Source organism: Leptosomus discolor, chromosome 8 (genome assembly GCF_034619465.1).
Source record: "Leptosomus discolor isolate bLepDis1 chromosome 8, bLepDis1.hap2, whole genome shotgun sequence".
NCBI classification, from domain to species: domain Eukaryota; kingdom Metazoa; phylum Chordata; class Aves; order Leptosomiformes; family Leptosomidae; genus Leptosomus; species Leptosomus discolor.
Window position 1 is genome coordinate 51,713,464 of NC_141398.1, and position 20,493 is coordinate 51,733,956.

The 20,493-nt window shown below is 38.2% G+C and overlaps 1 protein-coding gene across 1 annotated transcript in view; it reads right to left on the reverse strand.

Moving 5' to 3' along the window:
* BEAN1 (brain expressed associated with NEDD4 1) overlaps positions 1 to 20,493 on the reverse strand; it is a 47,209-nt gene that overhangs the window by 17,524 nt on the left and 9,192 nt on the right. The gene's annotated exons all lie outside the window — the stretch shown is intronic.

Sequence of the window (20,493 nt, forward strand, 5' to 3'; positions counted from 1 at the left end):
GGGGAATATCCTGCTGGAGTCAATGATGTATATTGCATAATTTTAATTGCTTATTCCTGCAAAGATTCTTTGCATCATCAATTGATTGATGCTGAAAGAAATTCAGTGCACAAGGAGGAATGTAAAAACCCAAAAATTTGCGCTCCAGGCAGAACAGAGGAATTGCATATTGTTACTAGGTGTGAAAAGACTCCAAGGTTTGCAGAGAAAGTTTTGGGCAAGAGTGAAACAGAGGGGCACGCTTTTGTAGCATAGGGCATGCTTTGGTTTGTGGGATGTGTCAGCATCCCAAGAAACTGATTTGAAGCAGAGCAGGGAAGAGACTCATTCAGAGCACGTTTCTTAGTTGAGGCACTGGATTTTCATCAAAGGCATGGCTTTTTATTAGGCAGAAGCTCAGGAAATATGGCGTCCTCTTGGCCTTAACATCTCACCAATTGTTGAAATAAAAAGCCATCATAATCAGCACTTAAAATCTACTCATTAAAACCATGAAAGTAAATAAACTTAATTCATTGCCCTTTGGGCTCCCCTGTATGTTGAAACAGTAACCCAAGGATGGTGCCAAGCCTGTGCTTTAGTTCAGGCTTTCTTAGTGTTTGAACTGGCTACATGGCTTGCAGAGAGGTTAGCTTTGGTGCAACCCTTCTCGTTTCATCCTCCCTAGTTTGGCCTGGTACTGTGTAAGGAAGGAGCTGTGTCACGGGCAGGCATACCTCACCCTACAACAGTGTGGAAGCATTGTGGTGCAGTAAGTACGCTCTGCGCTTCACCACGCCACAGCAGACTGAGCTGAGCTCTATCTGGCTTGTGCGCCTTTCTTCCAGGCAAGCAGTTCTACACAGCAACATTACTACTCTTACTTCCACCCCAGTCTGATTTTTCAGTCAAAATGCACTTACGGTATGTGGCAAAAAACTATAGCTGCTTTACCCTGCTAAAAAAAAAAAAAAAAAAAAAATCTAGATGTATTAAAGTTCAATAATAAATCTGCTTAAGGGAGAAAAATGGAAAATACAGGAATATACCCAACTATGAAAAGTCAGAATTTATTCCCAAGTCAAATATCCTTTCGAGACAAGCTAAAGAGAGAGTATCAAAAGTTAAACAGTAAGTTTCTCTAGAGAATCAACCAGTGACATATGATTATACGTGTGAATTAATTGCCCACAGATGTATTTATGGGGGATTGTACTGCCAATGGAGGGGAGGTAGGTGTTAGAAATGACGGGAAGAAGGATTCAAGATTTCAGCAGATAGAATCCCTGCATTAAGTAAAATGCTCCGTAAGTTTATTTGTGGACAGAAGTCTGGGCATGCAGTAAAGGTAACCAAATTTGGGCCTAGGTCTTGAAAACAGGTTGCAATAAGCACCCATTTTCCTATCCTTAATCCACATCTTATTAAAAAAACCCCAAACCACCCCCCACCACCACAAAGACACTTCCCCAAATTAAAACGAAATCTTCTATTAGTGTTTCAAGATCAGATTATGTACCAAGTAAACCAGAATTTTATTGATGCAAGAAATTATTTGAGATACATATATACCAAGACTAGCTTTCAAATATGGCATGGATATATTTTTGTATCTGGCTATATGATAGTTGAACAGATAAATAATTTGTTTCCTACAGAAACTAAGGCTACCAAAATTTTGCTCTTTTGAATGTTCAGTAAAGTAAATATGTACTTTTGGAAGTGCAAGTGCTTTTTACATGGATAGATGTTAGCAGATAGTTTTCTGCAATGTTTTCCCCACTCTTTTCCTTTGGGATTCACCACTTAGTGTCTTGCAGTCACAATAAGCTTAAAAAGAAGATGATGGCTTCAAGCCAGTGTATATTATCATTGGCTAACGCTTGACATTGAGAGAACTGACTAGAAATATAAAAAACCTCAGGAATTAGCATGTAGTAGGGGTTTTGTTAATTTTTTAGAAGCACTTGACTGTTGGCTGAGAATCTTTATAAGCAATTAAGATAGACAGCCAAGAAATGTGCTGAGCTTTTACGAAGCATTTTATGCCAAAAGAGAAAACTGAATTTTCTGAAAAGTAAACTGATTCTGTAGCACTAAATCAAAAGCGTATGGAAAACTGTCCTACTTAATACTCTTGATGCAAAGAGGTTTTGGGTATGGGATGTGTTTGAGGGGTAGATTCTGCTGATCTTATGGCCCTTGCACTAGTACTAATCTTCCTCAAAGTTTACAAAATTCTGATCTTGTTTCTTATTTGTACAGGTGTTTTTAACTATCTCTGTTAGTAACATGTCCAACAAGTGTGTACTCCTGCTGGCTTTCCATAGCCTTGTTTATACAGATTTTTGCAAATTTCGTCTTTGAAAGATACAAATATCACAGCAGTGCCAGTTAATTCCCTGCAATTATGATTTAAACTTGACACCTGAACTGAAAGTACTGGAGGATAATTTATTGGTAATTTTGGCTGACTGGCAAAGATAAAAGGGAAGAATCAACTTCACTGCCATCATGATAACATGAGCCTGGGGTGTGAGGTTGCTCCATGCACTATTAGGCTTGTGTTCTTCAAGCAGAAGTCACATAGTACTGAAACTGGAGTTGGTGATAAACTTCCTGTCACATTCAGTGGGAAAGAGAAGAGGCCACAGTGAGTGCTTTGGGATCTTTTGAAACTTGGACAGCTTCTAAATGATCCGTTTAACAGGAAGGTGCTGTCTAAAGAGAAGAAGAGTAGACTAGATTTTTTAAATTTTCTTTTTTTTGAGTTGTGTATGGAAGCCAGCTGGTATCATAACACATTGACTATTTCGGAGATTCCTGTGGTGCCACCCAGTGCGAGCACTAATATTTGATCCTATTTTGTTTTAGACAAATTTAACAGGTTAGCAGTATAGATAATAGAAAGTACTCACTCTTATACTCTCCGGTTGCAATTTAGGTGTTATTTTTCACCTCAAGACAGCCCATTTATCTAGCACTCTCTCAGGACTTCCTCAGCTGTTCCAAATCTTGTCTATTTTATCTCTTGTTTCTCACCATTGTGAATCTTTGTCTTTTTTTTTTATGCTTCTAAACTAATTGAACCCAGTCTCTGGTAAAGACAAGATATATTGCAATATTGCTTTTATTAGAAAGAATGAATAACTCCCCTTAACCTACCTCTTAAAACAATATGCAGTCGATAAATTTCTCTTATGAATTATTTTCAATTTGATACTGTAAGTCTAGTCCTCCAGACTTTACAGACTGGATTACTACTATGGGAACTGCTCAGGTGACTAACAAATACAGAATGAGATGCTATGTTGATATGAATGCTTTGGGTTTAAATTTTTTTTGGGCAAAAGATGTTTACATTACTTTTGGCAAAGGCATGTCTTATAAATTTTTCTCCTCTTATCCAAATACATCTTCTTTTGATAAACTATACATTTCTGTATGTAAAAATGCTATTTTTTTTCTCTTAGAATGGAAGTATCTGGAAATTTATGTAAAGCCCATAAATGTAACAGCAGTAGCAGAGTGCTAACTTTTTTTTTGAGGCAAGTTGTATTTTTTTCCATGAAACCATATGAATACAATACAATACAAGGGGGATATATGGCTGAGCGAACACTAGATCTATAATGACAGTACTAGTGGAAAATTACCCACGCTATCCATTCAGTGTTAGACAATAAATTATCAATCTGCAAAATCCCCTAAATATCACATTATATTATTTTACCCAGTGCTCCTGCATCTCAACAGACCAACTTGTAAAGTAACGCCACATAACTGAAGGAGGTGTAGTACAACGTGACTTTTTTGGCATATGTTGTGCTTTCTCCTCCTCATTAACCTGCCTTTGACAGGACACTTCTTATACCTTTCTAACTTGGCAGTAAGTAATGTTGACGTTTCAGCTGGGTCAGATCCTGTCAGAGTGAAATGTCTTGGTGAGCAGCTGCGTCACAGGAGCTTGGTGCATCCAAGATAGAGCCCTTTATTAGGAGTGGCTTCTGTCTTCTCCATGACTTTTACCTGCTTGTATCTCAGATGAGACAGAAGGGAAGCACTACATATAAACGAAAATCACTTCTCTCCATACTGAAACAGTTGTGGGGGTTTTGTTTGGTAGTTGTTTCCTTTGTTTTGTTTTATTTTTTCTGAAGGTACATCAGCTCTAGTGAAGCCACAATGGTCTCTGTAATTGATAGGGCTTTCTTTGTTCCCTTTAAAAATTAGAGATGATTTTAAGCCTGGCTCTTACTAAGACAACTAAAGCTCTTCCCCGGTTTAAAATTTATCATCTTAATAAAGATGATAATTCATGTTAATCACTGGTGGAGAGGATGAGACATGGCGTAGTTTTGTTTCCCAGACTGAGATGTGCACGAACACTCATGAAGAAGTGCTGATGTGCTATACTGGAAGGATTTCAGGTGCAGGATCATACTCCTCTACATTCCTGCCAGCCTTAGTTAAGCCTTGCCTGAGGACAGAATGGGCTTAGTGATTACTCGCTGAACTAAAGCTGAAGCACAGTGACAGAACAATGTTGTATTACATGTACGCCCTGGGTTAGTACAAGTTGTTTGGGGTTGATGATCTAGCACCTCCTATTACCTTTAAATGTGCTGTATTAACAAAGTGTACAGGACTGGCAATGAGTAGAAGGAAGCTCAGTATAGGACAGTGCATATTATGCTTTGATTTTTAAATAATCACAACAAAGTGTCTCAAACACCAAAGCAATTTAAACCATGTTTCTGATACCCTTATTTTTTTAATCCCTGGTTGGGACAGTGTTGGAATATGCAGTCTCTTTATCAAGGGAGGAGTCTGACAGATGGCAAGGAGGAGTTGAGAGGTCCCAGTGAGGTACACAGATAAACTAAATTAGTGGAATTGATGAAGATTTTGTTGATTGTGCCTTTATGAACGCTTCAAAGATGATTTAGTCTGGCCAAGAGTGACCAATTGGATTCTGCACTTGCTGCTGTACTGTGAAATATGCCTCTGGCTGCAGCTGCTATCAGGCTGCTGTCACACTGCTTATTTCTGTAGCTCCCAGGCAGGCATTCACAAAATGAGTAAGGTAGACGCATTACGAAAACAAGCTGAAAAAGGTTTTGGATCACAGGCATCAGCTTTGTACAGAGCATCACTGTAGCAAGGGAGAGAGGGATATTATTCTAGTCATTGAATGCAAAGGCCTCATAGGACCTAAATTGAAAAAAAAAAAAAAAAGGGGGCAGGGGGCAGTCTCTGTTGAATTCAAAGCTATCTCATCTGGATCCTGAGGAAGGCTGGAACCTCTCACTTAAGTTAGATAAATGCCAGAATGGCATCTGCTTATGGGACTTACCTTGGTTATCCCAAGTATGCATCTGGAGTGGCTTCAGATTGAAATCTGGCCTGTATTTGATTTACATTTGTACTTTGTCCAACTCTTACTTTTGTGCAATCAACCTGCCAGTTGGAGTGGCAATTTAACAAGTTTTGCTTTTATTTTTTTAACCTTTCCAATTCCTAGGTGTAGTGAAAGTATTAAAAAAATTTCAATAATGCCATAAGGAAAAGCTTACGAGAACAGGTCAGCTCTGTCAGACATGATACTGAAATCAGCACATTTTCCATGGAGAACTTTGGATGGATCTATGCTTTCTTCCGACTCCCTGGTTAAGAGTCCCAGTTAATGATAAAACTGGAACCAAATACTCTCTCCCCATTATAGAAAACAGGAAAATACTGTGCTTTTTACTAATTCTGACCAGTTTGGATAGGGAAGAAACTAGGTATGTTCTCCTCAAATAGCTTCTTGCAATCTACTCTTTGTCTTCTCGCAAGACTACCTTCTGTGCTTCTGGTGAAAGATTAATCTTGGCACACCTATTGTTGAGTGCTCCATCATGTAATATCTACAGCAGCTGTGATGGCAGCTTATTAAGGTAGGAATAACTAAGGAATAACTAAGGACCCAGAAACACTTAAAAACTGAGTAAGTACAGGGAGTTTGTAGCTATCATTAAAGTATGGAAAATGGAAAATTGGTCCCTGAAGAAAGGGTTTTGTAGGTCTGGCTATGGCAGTGGCTTGTGTCAAGTGTAATGAATTGGGTGGCACTGCCTTGACATTCGAATGCATTGAATGTTTGCGTTCTTGCCCTCCAAAGCAGCTACACGCTAGTGCAGACTGTCACGCTACAATGCAAACTCACATCTGTGTGTTTTTAACACCAAAAGAATAAAACCACTCAGCTCACCGCTTATACTCACTCAGCTGTGGGAACACTCTGCATCAGATTCTTCCGAGAGATACAGGAAGCAGGTAAGAGCTGCTACCTTAGTATGTTTAAATAGTGTTTAAAAGCAACTGATGATGATGCTAAGAACAGGCAAGGCTATTGGTCCTTTTGCATTTATCTTGTAGCAAAGTTGAGCAACTGAGGGTAAGACTAGAATAATCTGGGAAATGTCCTCCCTATAAATCAGTTTTACAAGAGCCATACAAACAGTATGGGGAAAGGAATTTTCAGTTCAGGAGGTCCAGGAGCATATTTAATCCTCTCACACTGCTTGCCTCTGCTACCTACAGCCTAGGGGCCAGTCATGTGTTGTCCTCCTGTTCTGTATGCTTTTCTGATTTGCACACATAAAATTAAACGGCCTCTTAAGCTACAATTGATATTCAATAATAGCCATATAGGCATTGCTTCAAACTTTTACCTTAATGTGCTTGTAAAGGGCATTGTCTGGTGTACATATTCATAGGTTAAAGATTGGTCGATCTAGTTTAGCTCATGTGTATTGCAGCTCAAACTTTCATCCACCTACTGCTTATGAGAGCCCATTAACTTCTGCTTGATGGTAGCTTGTCTTCTGGATGGTACTTCATAGTTATTTGACAAAGATGATAAATAAATGTTTGCTGTCAGTTGCTGCAACTGTAACATTTAAACAGTTCCCAAAATCAGATTACATTAATTATTTTTTTTTTAAATTTGAGGTAAAAATCTTTCTATAAAAATGATTAACTAGTCTTGCCTGATTATTGCTACTGTGGGAGATGCTTCAGCTTAATCCAAAGCCATATGAATGACATTAACCAGGCAGGATCCACAAATTTAGACTAAGTTTCTCTGCAGCTCACATTGCCTCTTTGATCTTTCTCACTGCATATATATGTTCTAATCATAATTAAAAATTTTCACTGATTAATAGTAAAAATTCAAAACCTTATTCAGACATGAGACTGTGTGATCGGGACATTTCAGTTTTATCTGATGCACTCAGCTTAGAGTGAATTTGGAGCACACTTACAGGTACAAAAGCTGCCTATGACCTTGAGAAGCTCATCCAAGGCAGAAAGGGTGGCCTTTCCTCTGAGATATCTAACTCTGCCTTTTTATCATGTCTGCTGGCTATCAGATAATGACTTTTCTCTTCTTGCATTGACATCCTTATTATAGAGCCAGAATGAATAAGATTGGATCACCAGCAGCCTGCAAATTGAGAATGTCAGAAGCAAAGAGAATGTGGCTGCAAAAGGGCTCAGAAAATAAATCTTTTCAGATGCTGTGGCTTTAGGGTATTATGTTGATGTCACAGCAGCATGTATAGGTGCTGTTTCAAATTAACAGGAAAAATCTTCCAATTTTCAGATCCGTGGTCTATTTTATCAACATGATAAATACCACTGCAGTGAAACAAATCATTCTGGAAGTGTAACAGCCCACTTTGTGATGGACAATATATTTCTTCCCCTATTTTCTCATATACAAACAACTTTGAACTAATACAATTTTATAAGCAGAAGATGAACCTATTACTTTTTTTCAGAAGCTCTGTATTAGGACTTGGAAATAAGTATGATGAGAATCCTATTTTACCCATTAAAGTAAAGTTACCTTCATAAGCTCAGATCCAGCTTAGGTTGGTAGTGACTTCACTGGGGCAAAGGCAATAATTTTTTTTATTGTGAGAAACTCTGGTATTTTGGCAGATCAGCTTCTCATATAGAATTTGGGGAAAAAAATGTAGCAATATAGTAATTTTTATTCTGAGAGGGAAAGGTTTGAAAAAATGTAATTGGTAAATAATTCTGTATTTTACCTCAGCAGTCTGTCTGCTTGAACTGTGATCTAGGTGTCTCATGTCTTCTATTTAGGAGGCTAAGCTCTATCTGAACTATATCTAATGTGACCTAAAGAGGTAGCTATAGGGCAGATGGCAGCTCAGGGAAGATGTAGCCCAGACAGGAAATGAAATCTATATTGGGGGGGGAAAAAAACCCAAAGAGAAAATTTTCCACAGAAAAGTTGCATCCTTTACAAACTACCTCCACAGAGAAAATGAGAAGGCAGTGATTAAATTCCTGCTAGCTCCAACAGCAACAACTTGTGAGCAGATGACTTGTGTTCTGTTGCCTGTTATATGCATTTATAGGTCTGTAAATCAGCTATCCACTTCTGATTATTATTAAATTGGCTCATATTTATGAGACTTCTTAAATTATGAAGTTTTGTATTTTCCTTGTGTTGCACTGAACTATTCAATTGGCTCTATTACCAGCATCTTTCAGTAACCATTAACCTGCTCACATGATTTGAAACTCTGGAAAAGAGCTAATAAAGATGATATCTGTAACAAAATTCTGAGATTGAACAACTAAATGAGCTTCAGGAATCATATCCAGCTTACATATAGCTCAAACACTCCTAGCATTCTTGTGGCTATGTGCTGCTTCTTATTTAAGACTTTTCCTATCAAAATAATCCTATTTCTTTTTCCATCCTCATCTTGAATCTTCAATAGTAGTAATCTACTAAAAAAATACGTAAAGGAATGACTGGTGTTAACTAGCTAGAGCGGTATTTCAGTTGTCATTATTTTCTAAGCAGGAAGGTAAGGAACTGGGTGCTGAGAGAAACCTGTGAACAAATGCTGGAATCCAAACATATTTAAGAAGTGATATTATATGTGGTATATCTCAGTCCATCTTTCAAAGTGACTTGAATTTTTTAAAATCAGTAAATTTTTTTTGCAGTGTTGCTATGCATTTGCATATGAATTATGGTGTTGATGTCACGGAGCATACAAAGCCTATAGTATGACTTACATTATCATTTGTATCTATAAAAGCTACATCAGTATCTGCCTGGGTAAATCAAGGAGTTTTCTCTTACCATTAAGAAGTGATTTCATTCCCTCAGATTTTGGCTGAATAGGGCTAGGACTTCTGCTTAGACAGCTGCAGGAATGTCAATAATAGCAAACCAGATATTGATTCTTGGGACGATTTCAATCACCTGGTTTCTTTGTTGTTAAAGGAGCCACCAAAATTCAAGGACACTGAAAGATCTACAGAAATTAAATTGCTCAAATATTACTGTTTGAAAAACAGGGTGGTGGCGGGGAATCCCTTTCTTTAAAATCCCTGTTGCTTACTATAGAAGATCCATTTGGGTAGAGGATTGGTAAATGGGGGTACAGGACTTGTCATGCAGCCAACCACATTCCATATACATATGCTGTGCAGTGCCTAGGGGCTGCTTGGTACACCTCCTGTATTCTGCCTTCTGACGTATTCATCTTTGGCTGGCAGAACCGAGTCAGGCTTAAAGAGGAGAGAGGACTCACACCACTGAAGGGCTGGAAAAAGTAACTTCCCCCCCAGCTGATAGGCAGTGGTGTTTCTCCTAGAGTAGCGTAACATTCTGCTGCCTTGCATATATAGCCTATTTTATAGGTTCCACATAATTCCTTCTTATAAACAGTATGATGTTGGTTGCTCTTCCATTTGAGATGGTGGAGGAAGGACTTTAAAAACAAACACCACATCCCCCCAAACCAAGTGTAGCCTTTAAGAAAGTATGTTTATTAGCCTTTCTGTATAAACTGCAGTGTGTATATGGGTGTATTTTAAACGTAACATGTAGTTTCCACTTCAAGGCTGCTTTCAGCATAGGGTAAACAATGATAGCTGCTAGAGATGAGGTAGCTACACCTTCCTACCTGCTGGGAAGCTGGAAGAGGACCTGGGTTGTTCCCCAAAGAGAAGACATATGCTAAGAAGGACTGATATTTACAGATGCCCTGAGAAACATCTGTGTATCCTGCATCATTTTCCCTCCAGGCAATCAGAAGTCAAGGCTGTGAGTATTTCTCCCTGTTCTTAAAACTAAGCTATTTATTATTTTCAAGAGGATTTTTAAAAAAAGAATGTATTTCTAAAGGAAAAAGAACTTTCAGTGTGCATTGTTCTGCATTGCTACTGAATGAGATTGAGTGAGAATAATAATAGAAAGATGCAGAATAAGGCTAGAACAAGAACTTTGGCTTTTTCTGAGAGCACGCTGTTTCTTAGATTAGACTCTATTGAAATAATTATACGTTATGGGAAAGTAGCTTAAATTTTGAATTACAAAGGTTTTATAAAGACCTTTAATGAACAGTATTGCATGTAGGTTAGAACCTTAGTGATGCCCACAGAGCACCCTTGACAATGTCTTAACCTGGAATACTGACTGTTTTTAAGGCCAGCTAGTTTTTGTGGCCTTCTGAACAAAAGGGACCAATAAATGGTTCAGTCCCAGAAAATAAGAGTGCCCTGCAGGGGTGGTTCTAATAAGATTACCTAAATGAAAGCTCTTTTAGGGACACTGCCTGGAACAGGGAGAGAGAAATACCACCCAGCTTCCACCTTCTTGCAGTACCAGTGTTCACATCAAAGAGATGTGCTTTGCATGGTTAGTGTAATGTTAAAGGTCACTAACTGTTCTTGTGACTTCATCTCTGGACGCAATTTCCTATTTCGTACGATCTTCCTTTGACTGTTAACCCACCACTGCAGCACAAATTGACCCTTGATTGTTTCCTGAGTCCTGCTGTTAACTCCTAACATGCCTGTATGCAAACCATCCTACCTCTCTTACTTCTATTAATATTCATAGTGGAAATGTGTCTGTTAAATTGTTCCCATTCACCCACTGGAGGAAAAAAAAGAATTTTTGAAAAAAGCTATGGTATTCTTGGTGGAGAAACTAGTATCTAGGCTGATGTAAAATCCTCTTCTGTTCCCTTTCAAGTGCATGGACAAATATATGGAGGAAAATATAAACAACTTTGTAATAGAAAAAGGAAGTTATTTCTGCCCCTGGTTACCTAATCACACATGACTGGAAAGGGATTTTCATCTACATACTTGCTAACAGCAAGGACTTTTACAATTGTTGATTATCAAATTAAAAAAAGAATCACAAAACCCCCCCCTTCAGTTTCCTCTTATCTGACTTAATTATTCATTTTAACAATATGCTGGCAGACAAGAGTTATGTTGTTAGGCTCCTAATGAGGCCAAGAGGATTCACATGGTGTGGCCAGTTAAGGTGTTTCTATTTACATTAACTAAACATATTTCTTCCCTACCAAAAAGGTATATATTGCATTATAGTTTGCGATACAGGAGAACTCAGAATTTCCTTCAATATGAGGGCGATGTAAAGAGTTCATATTAGAAGAATTTATCACCATCTTGGAGAGACTGCTAAACTTAGATATGTAAATTGTATGCACCTGCTCTTATGTGGACTAATATTTGCATGAGATAGCTGGATACACTGCTGCTTCAATTCTAGTGTGGATATATGAACATCTTCAGTTTCTTATGTGTGAACAATCAGATTAAAAGATATGTAAAGATTAAAAGCAAATTGAAATGTTATATTCTTTGCATTAGTAGACAATGATTTTTTTTTTGGGGTGAAGAAACTGACAGCATGAAAATAGCTCTTATTTTATACGATGCAGTAGAAATACGTGTGAGCTGGAGAAAAGTCAATGTTATTCTGAAAAAGGCTTATTCATGAAGGAGATGCAGCACTGAAAGTAATAAAAGGGGGGAAATGGTGCTTCAGGGTTACTAGAGAAATATCAAAAATCCTAGCAAAATACAATGAGATATGTGTCAGCTGTGCTGGACACTATCTTCATAGTGACCTTGCCATTAAAGACTTGGGGAAAATCCCTTCCAACAGCAGTAGAGTCACAGAGCGTTGAACAGCAGTAAAAGCTTAGTCCTTTCCTGTGAAAACACGCTACGGCTTTTGGAGGAGACCAAGTAACAACAACCATGACTGAACCCCAGGGCTGGAATTCACATTTTACCCCAGTGATCTCCACAGGTCACCTGTCCAAAGTCTGGTGAAACACACGGCTGAAATCTGAGGCGTCCACCAAAGATTACGAGTCTGCACGAGCGTTAGCTGAATGAGTGAACTAAGTGAATGCTAAGACAATATGGAAGCCTTGAACTTCAATTGCTTAAAGCAAGAGCAACGCAAAGGCTGATTAATTTGTTGAAACTGAACAAAAATAAGCTTAGAAAAGGTGGTAATTTTCTCTTTAAAGCTCTTTTGGTTTAATGTAAGCATGAACTCCTGACAGTTATCATAACTGGAAAGTGAAATATGTAAAAAGTAGAGATGAGCCTCATATTAAAAAGCCAACAGTAAGTTTTTGATCTGCCGTAGAGAGAAGATGTAAACTCAGAATTACCCTATTGCCTCAAAGCAATTTTGCAACATTATGGAACCTTGGAGTAGCAGGTGAATAGCTATTTCTCAGAATTTAAAAAATCATGGACTTCACAGCAAATCCTAAACGTAATTGTACTGGCAAAATGCCCAGTTAGAATGGCAATGGAAAGTGGATACTTTTTTGATTGTTTTGATTTTTTTTTTTTTTTAATCTGAAGTGCCCACTGTCCTGAAACTTGAGGAAAAACATTAAATGGGAAAGGTTTGAAATCTCTGCATGAATCAAATAGTTCCTTTAAGTCCTCATTCTTGTCTTGTGCAATCATAAGGTATCTTCTGAGGGGTCTTAATCAAGAGTGGTGGGGGTGGCTTGAAACTGTACTACAGTGATATGTTGTTCACGACTTGGAGAGGGGAGAGGTCCTGCCTTCCATTGTAAATTGGTAAGGGAATGCAGTTTGAAGGTAGGTGTGGTTTTTTGGTTTGGTGGTTTGTGTGGGTTGGTTTTTTTGTGTGTGTTTTTGGTTTGAGGGGGTTTTTGTTTGTTTTTTTTTTTCAGCTACTGGACATAAAGGGACAAATTGTAATTCTTTACCAAGGAAGCTATGAATGCTATGCAAAAATAAAATCCTGTTTGAACTCCTGCCTTCTTCTAGATAGCTTCTGCATTGGTATTGATTTGAGAAATGTGCTAGAAATGTCAACTAACCACTATGCTTTATGATGGAGATACACCTACAGCTTTATAATGTTCAGCCTGCCTGTGCATGTTGTCCTACTACAATTTGTTCTGAAAGCTGTACTAAATACCATGTAGTACAGCGACTTTCACTTTAGATCCTCTGATCTCCCTTGTGCTGACAGCATATGATACAAGAAATATGCTGTCTGGATTATTAAAATAATTGATGTATTCATATTTACTATGTCACTTGTTAATACTATCTTGTTAAGTCCTTCTGGGGATGAGATCACAGATTTTTCGAACTAGCAGCTACTGCATAGTTTCCTAAAATAACAGACTTTAGGGTTGGGCCAAGGAAGACAGGGTTGATGATAAAAACAGATGGCCTCATTGCTAACAATATACCTGAGCTTGCAAGCACTGAATGCTTGTGAAGGTGTGGGCAACCTTGTTGATTCAGGAAGTGCTAAGACTGTTCAGAGAGCTTTTTGGTTCTAAAAGGAAAGTCACTGCTCCTGTTCATCTCCTATGTTACTTGGAGATAAACCCTGCCTGTGAAGAAAGATTAGAGATAGCCTAATAACGCGTATGTTTGTTCCTCATGTTGCCCTTTATCAGTGTTTGATTACCTAAAAAACTCTGCAAAGAGAAACAAATACATTATCAACCTTAGAAAATCACTGTGACTGAGATAGGAAGTACTGAACAATGTATAATGCATTAATTTACAATATTTCTCAAGCTGATTACTGACTGTATGAATTACAGTTCCATTTCCTGTGCTTAATTTAGCACAAGATTTCTTTTTTTTTTTTTTTTTTACTCTCTCACTGACTATGAGGTAGATATCATTGATGAAGCATTAGTACCCTGTAATTTCTTTTGCATTACTACGCCTCTATCCAAACAAGTATTCATCACCACCAGTTCCTGAATCATTATAAGAGGAATCAATACAGTGTCCATTCATATTATCTTGTGCCCTGGCTCAGTTATCTGCTTATCTCTCGGTTATTCCCAAACATGAAATCACGAAGAAGCAGACACTTCACTGAGGTAGGATTCCAAACGAGCAGGATGTCAGTAACGTGTGCTGGGGGAATGCTGTCTTCTTCAAAACTGCACTCATACTAGTTTTACATGTGCAGGTTTAATGTACGTGCATAATGATCATGGTATGAGATTGGATTAATTATTCATCCATGCAAGCACCTGTAAGTTAAGAACATAACTATAACAATTATTTGCAAGCTTATTGAATTAGATTTGAAATATACTTTTTGTTACCGTATTTTTTTCCATGAAGTTTTTATTTTTATCCACTGGAATTTTGGCAAATTGTTTCTGATCTTAGTAATCTTTTTTTTTTGTAAACTCTAAAAGCAATTTTAAGCAGAGAAATCTTCAGAGACCATTTGTACAGTTGTTCCATTAAGCTTTGTCCAAATAAAAATACATTCAACTTATTTTCCTAGTAGTTAACACTGAAGAGCCAACAAAAACAGTAACACCTCTTCCTCCTGCTCCAGCACCTTGTCCCTGCTCCTTGCACAGAACAGCTTGTTTAGGGTGGACAGTAAAAAGATGCAGCAAGTTCAGTCACTAGCCTGTTCAGTTAGGTCAAAGATGGGGTTAAAAGGATTAGTTGCCTTATCACAAAAAGCAGTCCTGGCTGCAGTGTGCAATCTGGGGCTCAGAGGCCTGGGGAGAGAGGAACAGGTCACAGCCATGGGCCGCATGGAACATTTGTATGGAACCTCTTTCTGTGGTAGGGATGTGGTGACATTTGTGATGGATGTCTTTGAATTAATGGAATATTTCACTAGTCTTATTTACTCTATAAACACTGTCCTTTGAATTCTCACTCAAGATAATTTAATATGAATACATCAAACCCATGTGTCTGTCTCCTACAAATGTGTATGTACATATATTATCACAACTAGGTGCTGTGCTGTGATCCCAAATCAAGATTAATATGAAATCAGTTTGCCTAATGTCAGCCTTAATCTTAGCTTTCACTCATCCTTTAATAAAAAGCTCTTCTCACTCTTGTTGGCAATTTCTACTGATAAAATTAGGCTTTTTTCACTACAGCTTAGCAGACTGGAGCAAGGTTTTCATGTTTCCATAAAGTGGTAGGAGAGATACTGACTTTAAGGAATGGTATATTTCCATTTGGTGAATGCCAGTTTGCGTGTCCTTTATAACTGTGTAGGAGACAGAGGCCGCAGGCTTCTCACCCGTCCCTGCCCTTCTGACTTGGATGAAACAACTGCTAAAGGGAGTGGACCGAGAGCAGAACTATCCCCACATGACTCTGATGCTGCAGGTGCCCATTTTTCTAAGTAACATGTGGCAGGGCACGGTGGATCCCTATATAACAGGTCACATGGCTTTTGGTGGGTTACAGAAGGAAATCTGTGGACTTATTTTGCATTGCGTTAGCTCCCTGTTAGGATAAACTAGTGCCCTACACAGGGGAGAGGATGTGGTGCTTGCTGGACTTTGCAGTGCAACGGACAGCTACATGACTGGAAATCTGCTGATATTGCAAACATAGTTTTTTCTGTCCTGGTAGAAAAGATGATGTATCAGGAACTTGGCATCTGAAGTCTAAATGCTGGCTCCCTTTTCAAAGGGAAGGCGTGGTATTAGTGCTAGAGTGGCATGTTACCAATACCAAATTGTTAGAATGTTAGCATCTCTTGTGAGGCAAGTCAATTGCTCAAGCACCAAACAATAAATGTGTGCAATTTCAGCACATGGAGACTGTGACCCCCGGTTTTGGCTTGTTCAGTCATGGAATCCCATGCTGACCTCCATTAGTACAAGTATGATCCAACTGTGTCAGAAGAACACTTTATTGTGGGCCTACTGGAAAGGGCCAGCAGTGTTCAAATTGCATTGCTGTCTTCTGAGAACAGCTGGCTGCACTCAGGCTGGGCATTGACACACCAATGCACTTGAGTAGAGTGGTGCTTTAACTGAATGTGTTTCATAAGTCAACAACCAAAAGGGCAATACCTTAACTCTGCTCTTCCTTGAATTGACTTGTGATTTAAATTAAACCAAACTGACACTTTCTGCGGCACATGATCTGTCTTATGTTCTGTGTTAAGTCACGTTCTAATTCTGCACATTTTTTCTGTGCTTTCCATGACCTGTGGAAGAGGGATGAATTATCAGCACACTGTTTCTTTAAGATGAGCGATTCTAATGAATATTGCATGGGTTATGTGAAGATAGAAAATAGGAAGAGACTTGCTATGGAAACACAGTTGGTTTGTTTTTTTTTCCTTGATGCCTTCATATCTTCTGCAGTGGGGATTACTGTGCTATTTATTCTTTAAGGTGAAAGTATGGCATTTATATCTGTTAGATTTTTTTCACATTTTGCTTTTGATTCTTTAAAAAGTGGTAAATGCAAGTAACATTCCTGTACTATCTTTGTGTATTTTATTTTTATCCTGATGATATTTTCTTTCTCTAGACAACAAAAATGAAGATGTATTTTATCTGTCTCGTTCATGCATTTTTATCATCAGGGAAATTTTCTGTCCTTCTTGTTAACTCTTGTTTCATGGAGTATTTCCAGAATGGGGTTTCTGTAGTACTTTGTGAAGCCCCTGCTGACTGCTGTCTCCAGCATAGTAGCATTTCGTCATGGGGCAAAAAAACATTTGGAGCCCAACAAAAGCTTGTGGACTGACCTCACTGTATCCTACTGAAGTGATGTCTTGTCTTTTCATTGACTGACCTCTTTGTTTCTGTACCAATTACGTACTTCTATGTGTTTCTGCTGTACTATATCATATACTATATTTCTAGTATGGAGAATCAGGATTCCTGGAGCAAAGTATGTGTGAAAAAGAGCTAGCTGACAAGCAGAGGGATACACACTTTATTCTCTGGGTATTAAACTAGTTTCAAGAAAGAGACATGCATCTCTGCACTGCTGACACTGAGCCAACAGTTTCTGTCTGAGAGGAGGAGAGAGAACAATGGTATTTGTAATCCCCTGCTAAATGCAAATAAGTTCTGTGTCTCTTCTGGAGATTGCTTCCCTGAGTCAGTGGAGTTAATTTACATTTTGGTGACATCTACAAGAATTTTGCCAACACAGCTTATTACTGCAAACATTATGTCAGTTCTGACATTTCTCTTTCCTGGGAGAATCCCCAGAATGGCTGTTTTTGTTCTTAGTAGCAGACTTGTGGCTTCACTAGCAGAGGCACACAGAAAGCAATGCCAGCCTTAGCTATTCCGGTCCCTCATCTGGTAGAGCACCGTTCCCTGAGTAAAGCCACCACAACTTTTTATGATCACTGTGTGAATAAAAACCTTCCCCACAACAATTTTATTCTGGAAGCAGAATTGCCACCCTGACCTTGCTCCTAGAGCAGACACAGGATTGGTCCCCAGGCCTTGTTTCTAGAGCAGATGCACAAACAAGTATGTTGACACAACCCAGGAGAGCCGTGCTGCGGTAGCGGGGCTCACCTACGAACACCAAGCAAATCTAACTCCCAAACAGACACATAATTCAACTTCAAATTAATCCAGCGCTCCTGGGGCCAGACAACTGAATCCATGGAAAACAAAGGCTATCCCTGAAATTCCACTGGAAGTTGTTATAAAAGGATGCTTAATTCCCAGCAAAGAATCCTTTTTCCCATGTAACTGTTATGGCAAGTGCAGCGTTACAAAGATGGTGAAGGACTTAGTAGCACTTTAGGCTAGAAACATCATCTAAGTTAGACCCTGAACTCTTCAGTCTTCCTTTCACATATCACTGGTTTGTGCAGTTCTTTGGCTCTCCCACGCAGAAGGACTGAGGGGATTACTTCTGCTTCTGTCCTCAGAGGAGGATGTCATCAGGGTTTCACTCATTTATAAACATCATTTACTAGTTCTGTGAATTACTGTTGTTTATGAGAGTCTCCAATGATGCTTAGTGAGATAGATCAGGAGAATATTTTGTTGACTACAATTACAGTGTTTTTTTTTTTCTATCCCGCTTATGTATTCATATATAATATGCATTTATTTGCCACTTTTCCCTCTGGAACAAGGCCTGGCAGCTATAAACACTTCTCTTGCAACGTAATGATATGAACAAGCCTCTTCTGTTAGCCACTCAGATGAAACCAACTAAATTATTTCAGTCATGACTTAAGGGACATTTGAATTTAGGATTTCAAGGAGGCTTTATGCCCCCTGGCCCTGCTGACTGTTTTCTATTTGCTCTGTATTTTTCACCTTATTCTCAATTCTACTACACATAACGTTTCCCACTAACTCATGTTTCATAAAGCTAATGTGCCAAAAAGCTGGATTCTGCCATTTGTTTATAAAGAGACTGTGGACAAAGTTAGGCGTCAATTCAGGAAAGCGCTTATGTGCATACTTCCCGCACTGTAAATGCATTCTTGATTTTATGCATACAAAATTTTCCAATTCAGGGAGCACCAAGATGCATGTTCAAAAACCATCACTGTTTTACATATTTACATTGTGGAAACAGTATTTGCCTAGCTGATAGGCTCTTTTTCTTGTCTTGTTGTTTTGAAAGTTTGTACAGAAGTGTTAAAAATTACTGAAATGTTTTAAAATAGCTTTTTCTGAAATTCAGAGACTTCATATCACAGATGAAGGAAAAGGCACATCAGGATAACTCTTCAACTAGATTAGTCTTTTTGTCTGTGTTTGTGGGTTTACGAAGCAGCCTTCGGCAGACTGCCTTGACAGAAAAATGCAACCATACAAAGAAATATATTTCAAAATATAACAATAATACTGTTTGTTTCCAACTATGAAACTGAACTAGTCATTCTTTATATCCAATCAGATAATTTAGTATTATTAACTCTACCTTGAAAACAGCTGTATTTAGCAGATTTGAGCATTTTCCAGGTTCATGGGGCAAGGGGGGTCACTGTCAGAATGACTGTCCCATTTCAGGCAGACTTGGCATTGGTATCTTTGCTTGATAGTACCTTTCTTAAGGCTGCTGATTTCCATTAGTCATCGCTAATGTCTTTAGCCAGGAGACAAAGGGTGCCAGAGCCATGCAGGCTTGCCTTTTACGTTTACTGTATGCTAGAGTTCTATGCTTAGTTGTTATTTTCTAAACCCTCTATTCTTTTTAGCTATGTGCTTATGAAAAGATAAGTTGTCAAATTAAAGATCCATGATACAGATAAAAGTTCTGTTCTAATTAACAGTTATTTGAGGGCTATTTCAATTATGTCCATTGTTCATTTCTGCTTATGAAAGTTGGTAATGTGTGAGTAGGATTTATATATCACGCAAGATTAACAAATACTGACCCTCAGCAGGCAATACAATATTCATTAAAAAAAACTTAGTATCAGCAAATAAAAGAAAAAAATATGCTGAATAAACATAACAGCACTGGAAGAAGCAGTCTTTCAAATTAATCCTTAGGTAGGATAAATAAAAGTTGTAAGAGAGGAGGATATTGTTGTCATTAGTTTTGATAACCCAGACTAAGATAGTACATTAAATTTATAAAAAAGTCCAGCAACAGCATTTTTGTATGCAATAGGCTACATATTGTTGTAGCAGGGAAAGAGTAGCTACTAATTTCCACAGCAATCTAAATTCTCCTAATAAAACAGAAATAAATTTCATGAATGCTCCAAAGAACTGAAATCTAACTGGAGGACAAAGCATCTTCTTGTGACTAAGCAAGCAAAGAAGAAATAAGAGTAACAAGGAGCAGCAGAACTTAATTACATGATAAAGATCATTTAAACTATCATTACAACAAACAATTTGATGTCTTAAGAAGCCTGAATTAGTCAGTACATTTTAAGAACTGATTTACTAAGAAGTCCCCAAATTAGATACAGACAGGGTGGGTTTCTTTTCTTTTTCCCCCTCCCTTTATCTTTTTTGGGGATGCTGAAGTCTTTTTCTCAATAGAGAAGGTTGTATTATAAAAATATTCCTGAATATAGGGAGTATCGTTCTGTTGTTTTATGAGTGCTAGAGTGCCTAAAATAGAGCAATATTCAAAGCTGACAAGTACAGTTATGTACATTTGCTAGGTGAAGAAGTGAAGTTAAAGGAAGATGAAATGACTTCTCAAGAAGAAATTGGCAGACACAGACAGACCGGGTCTCTTCAGTTCAGAGTTCTTTCCTGTAAGACAGTGCCTCCAACATGCCTTCCATTTGTGTTTCCTTCAGTGCTCGCTAAAACGAGGTTTTCCTATCTATTTCAGTGGTGCATAACAGTATGACGCAGATTAAGAGCAAGTGTTCACCCATTTTGG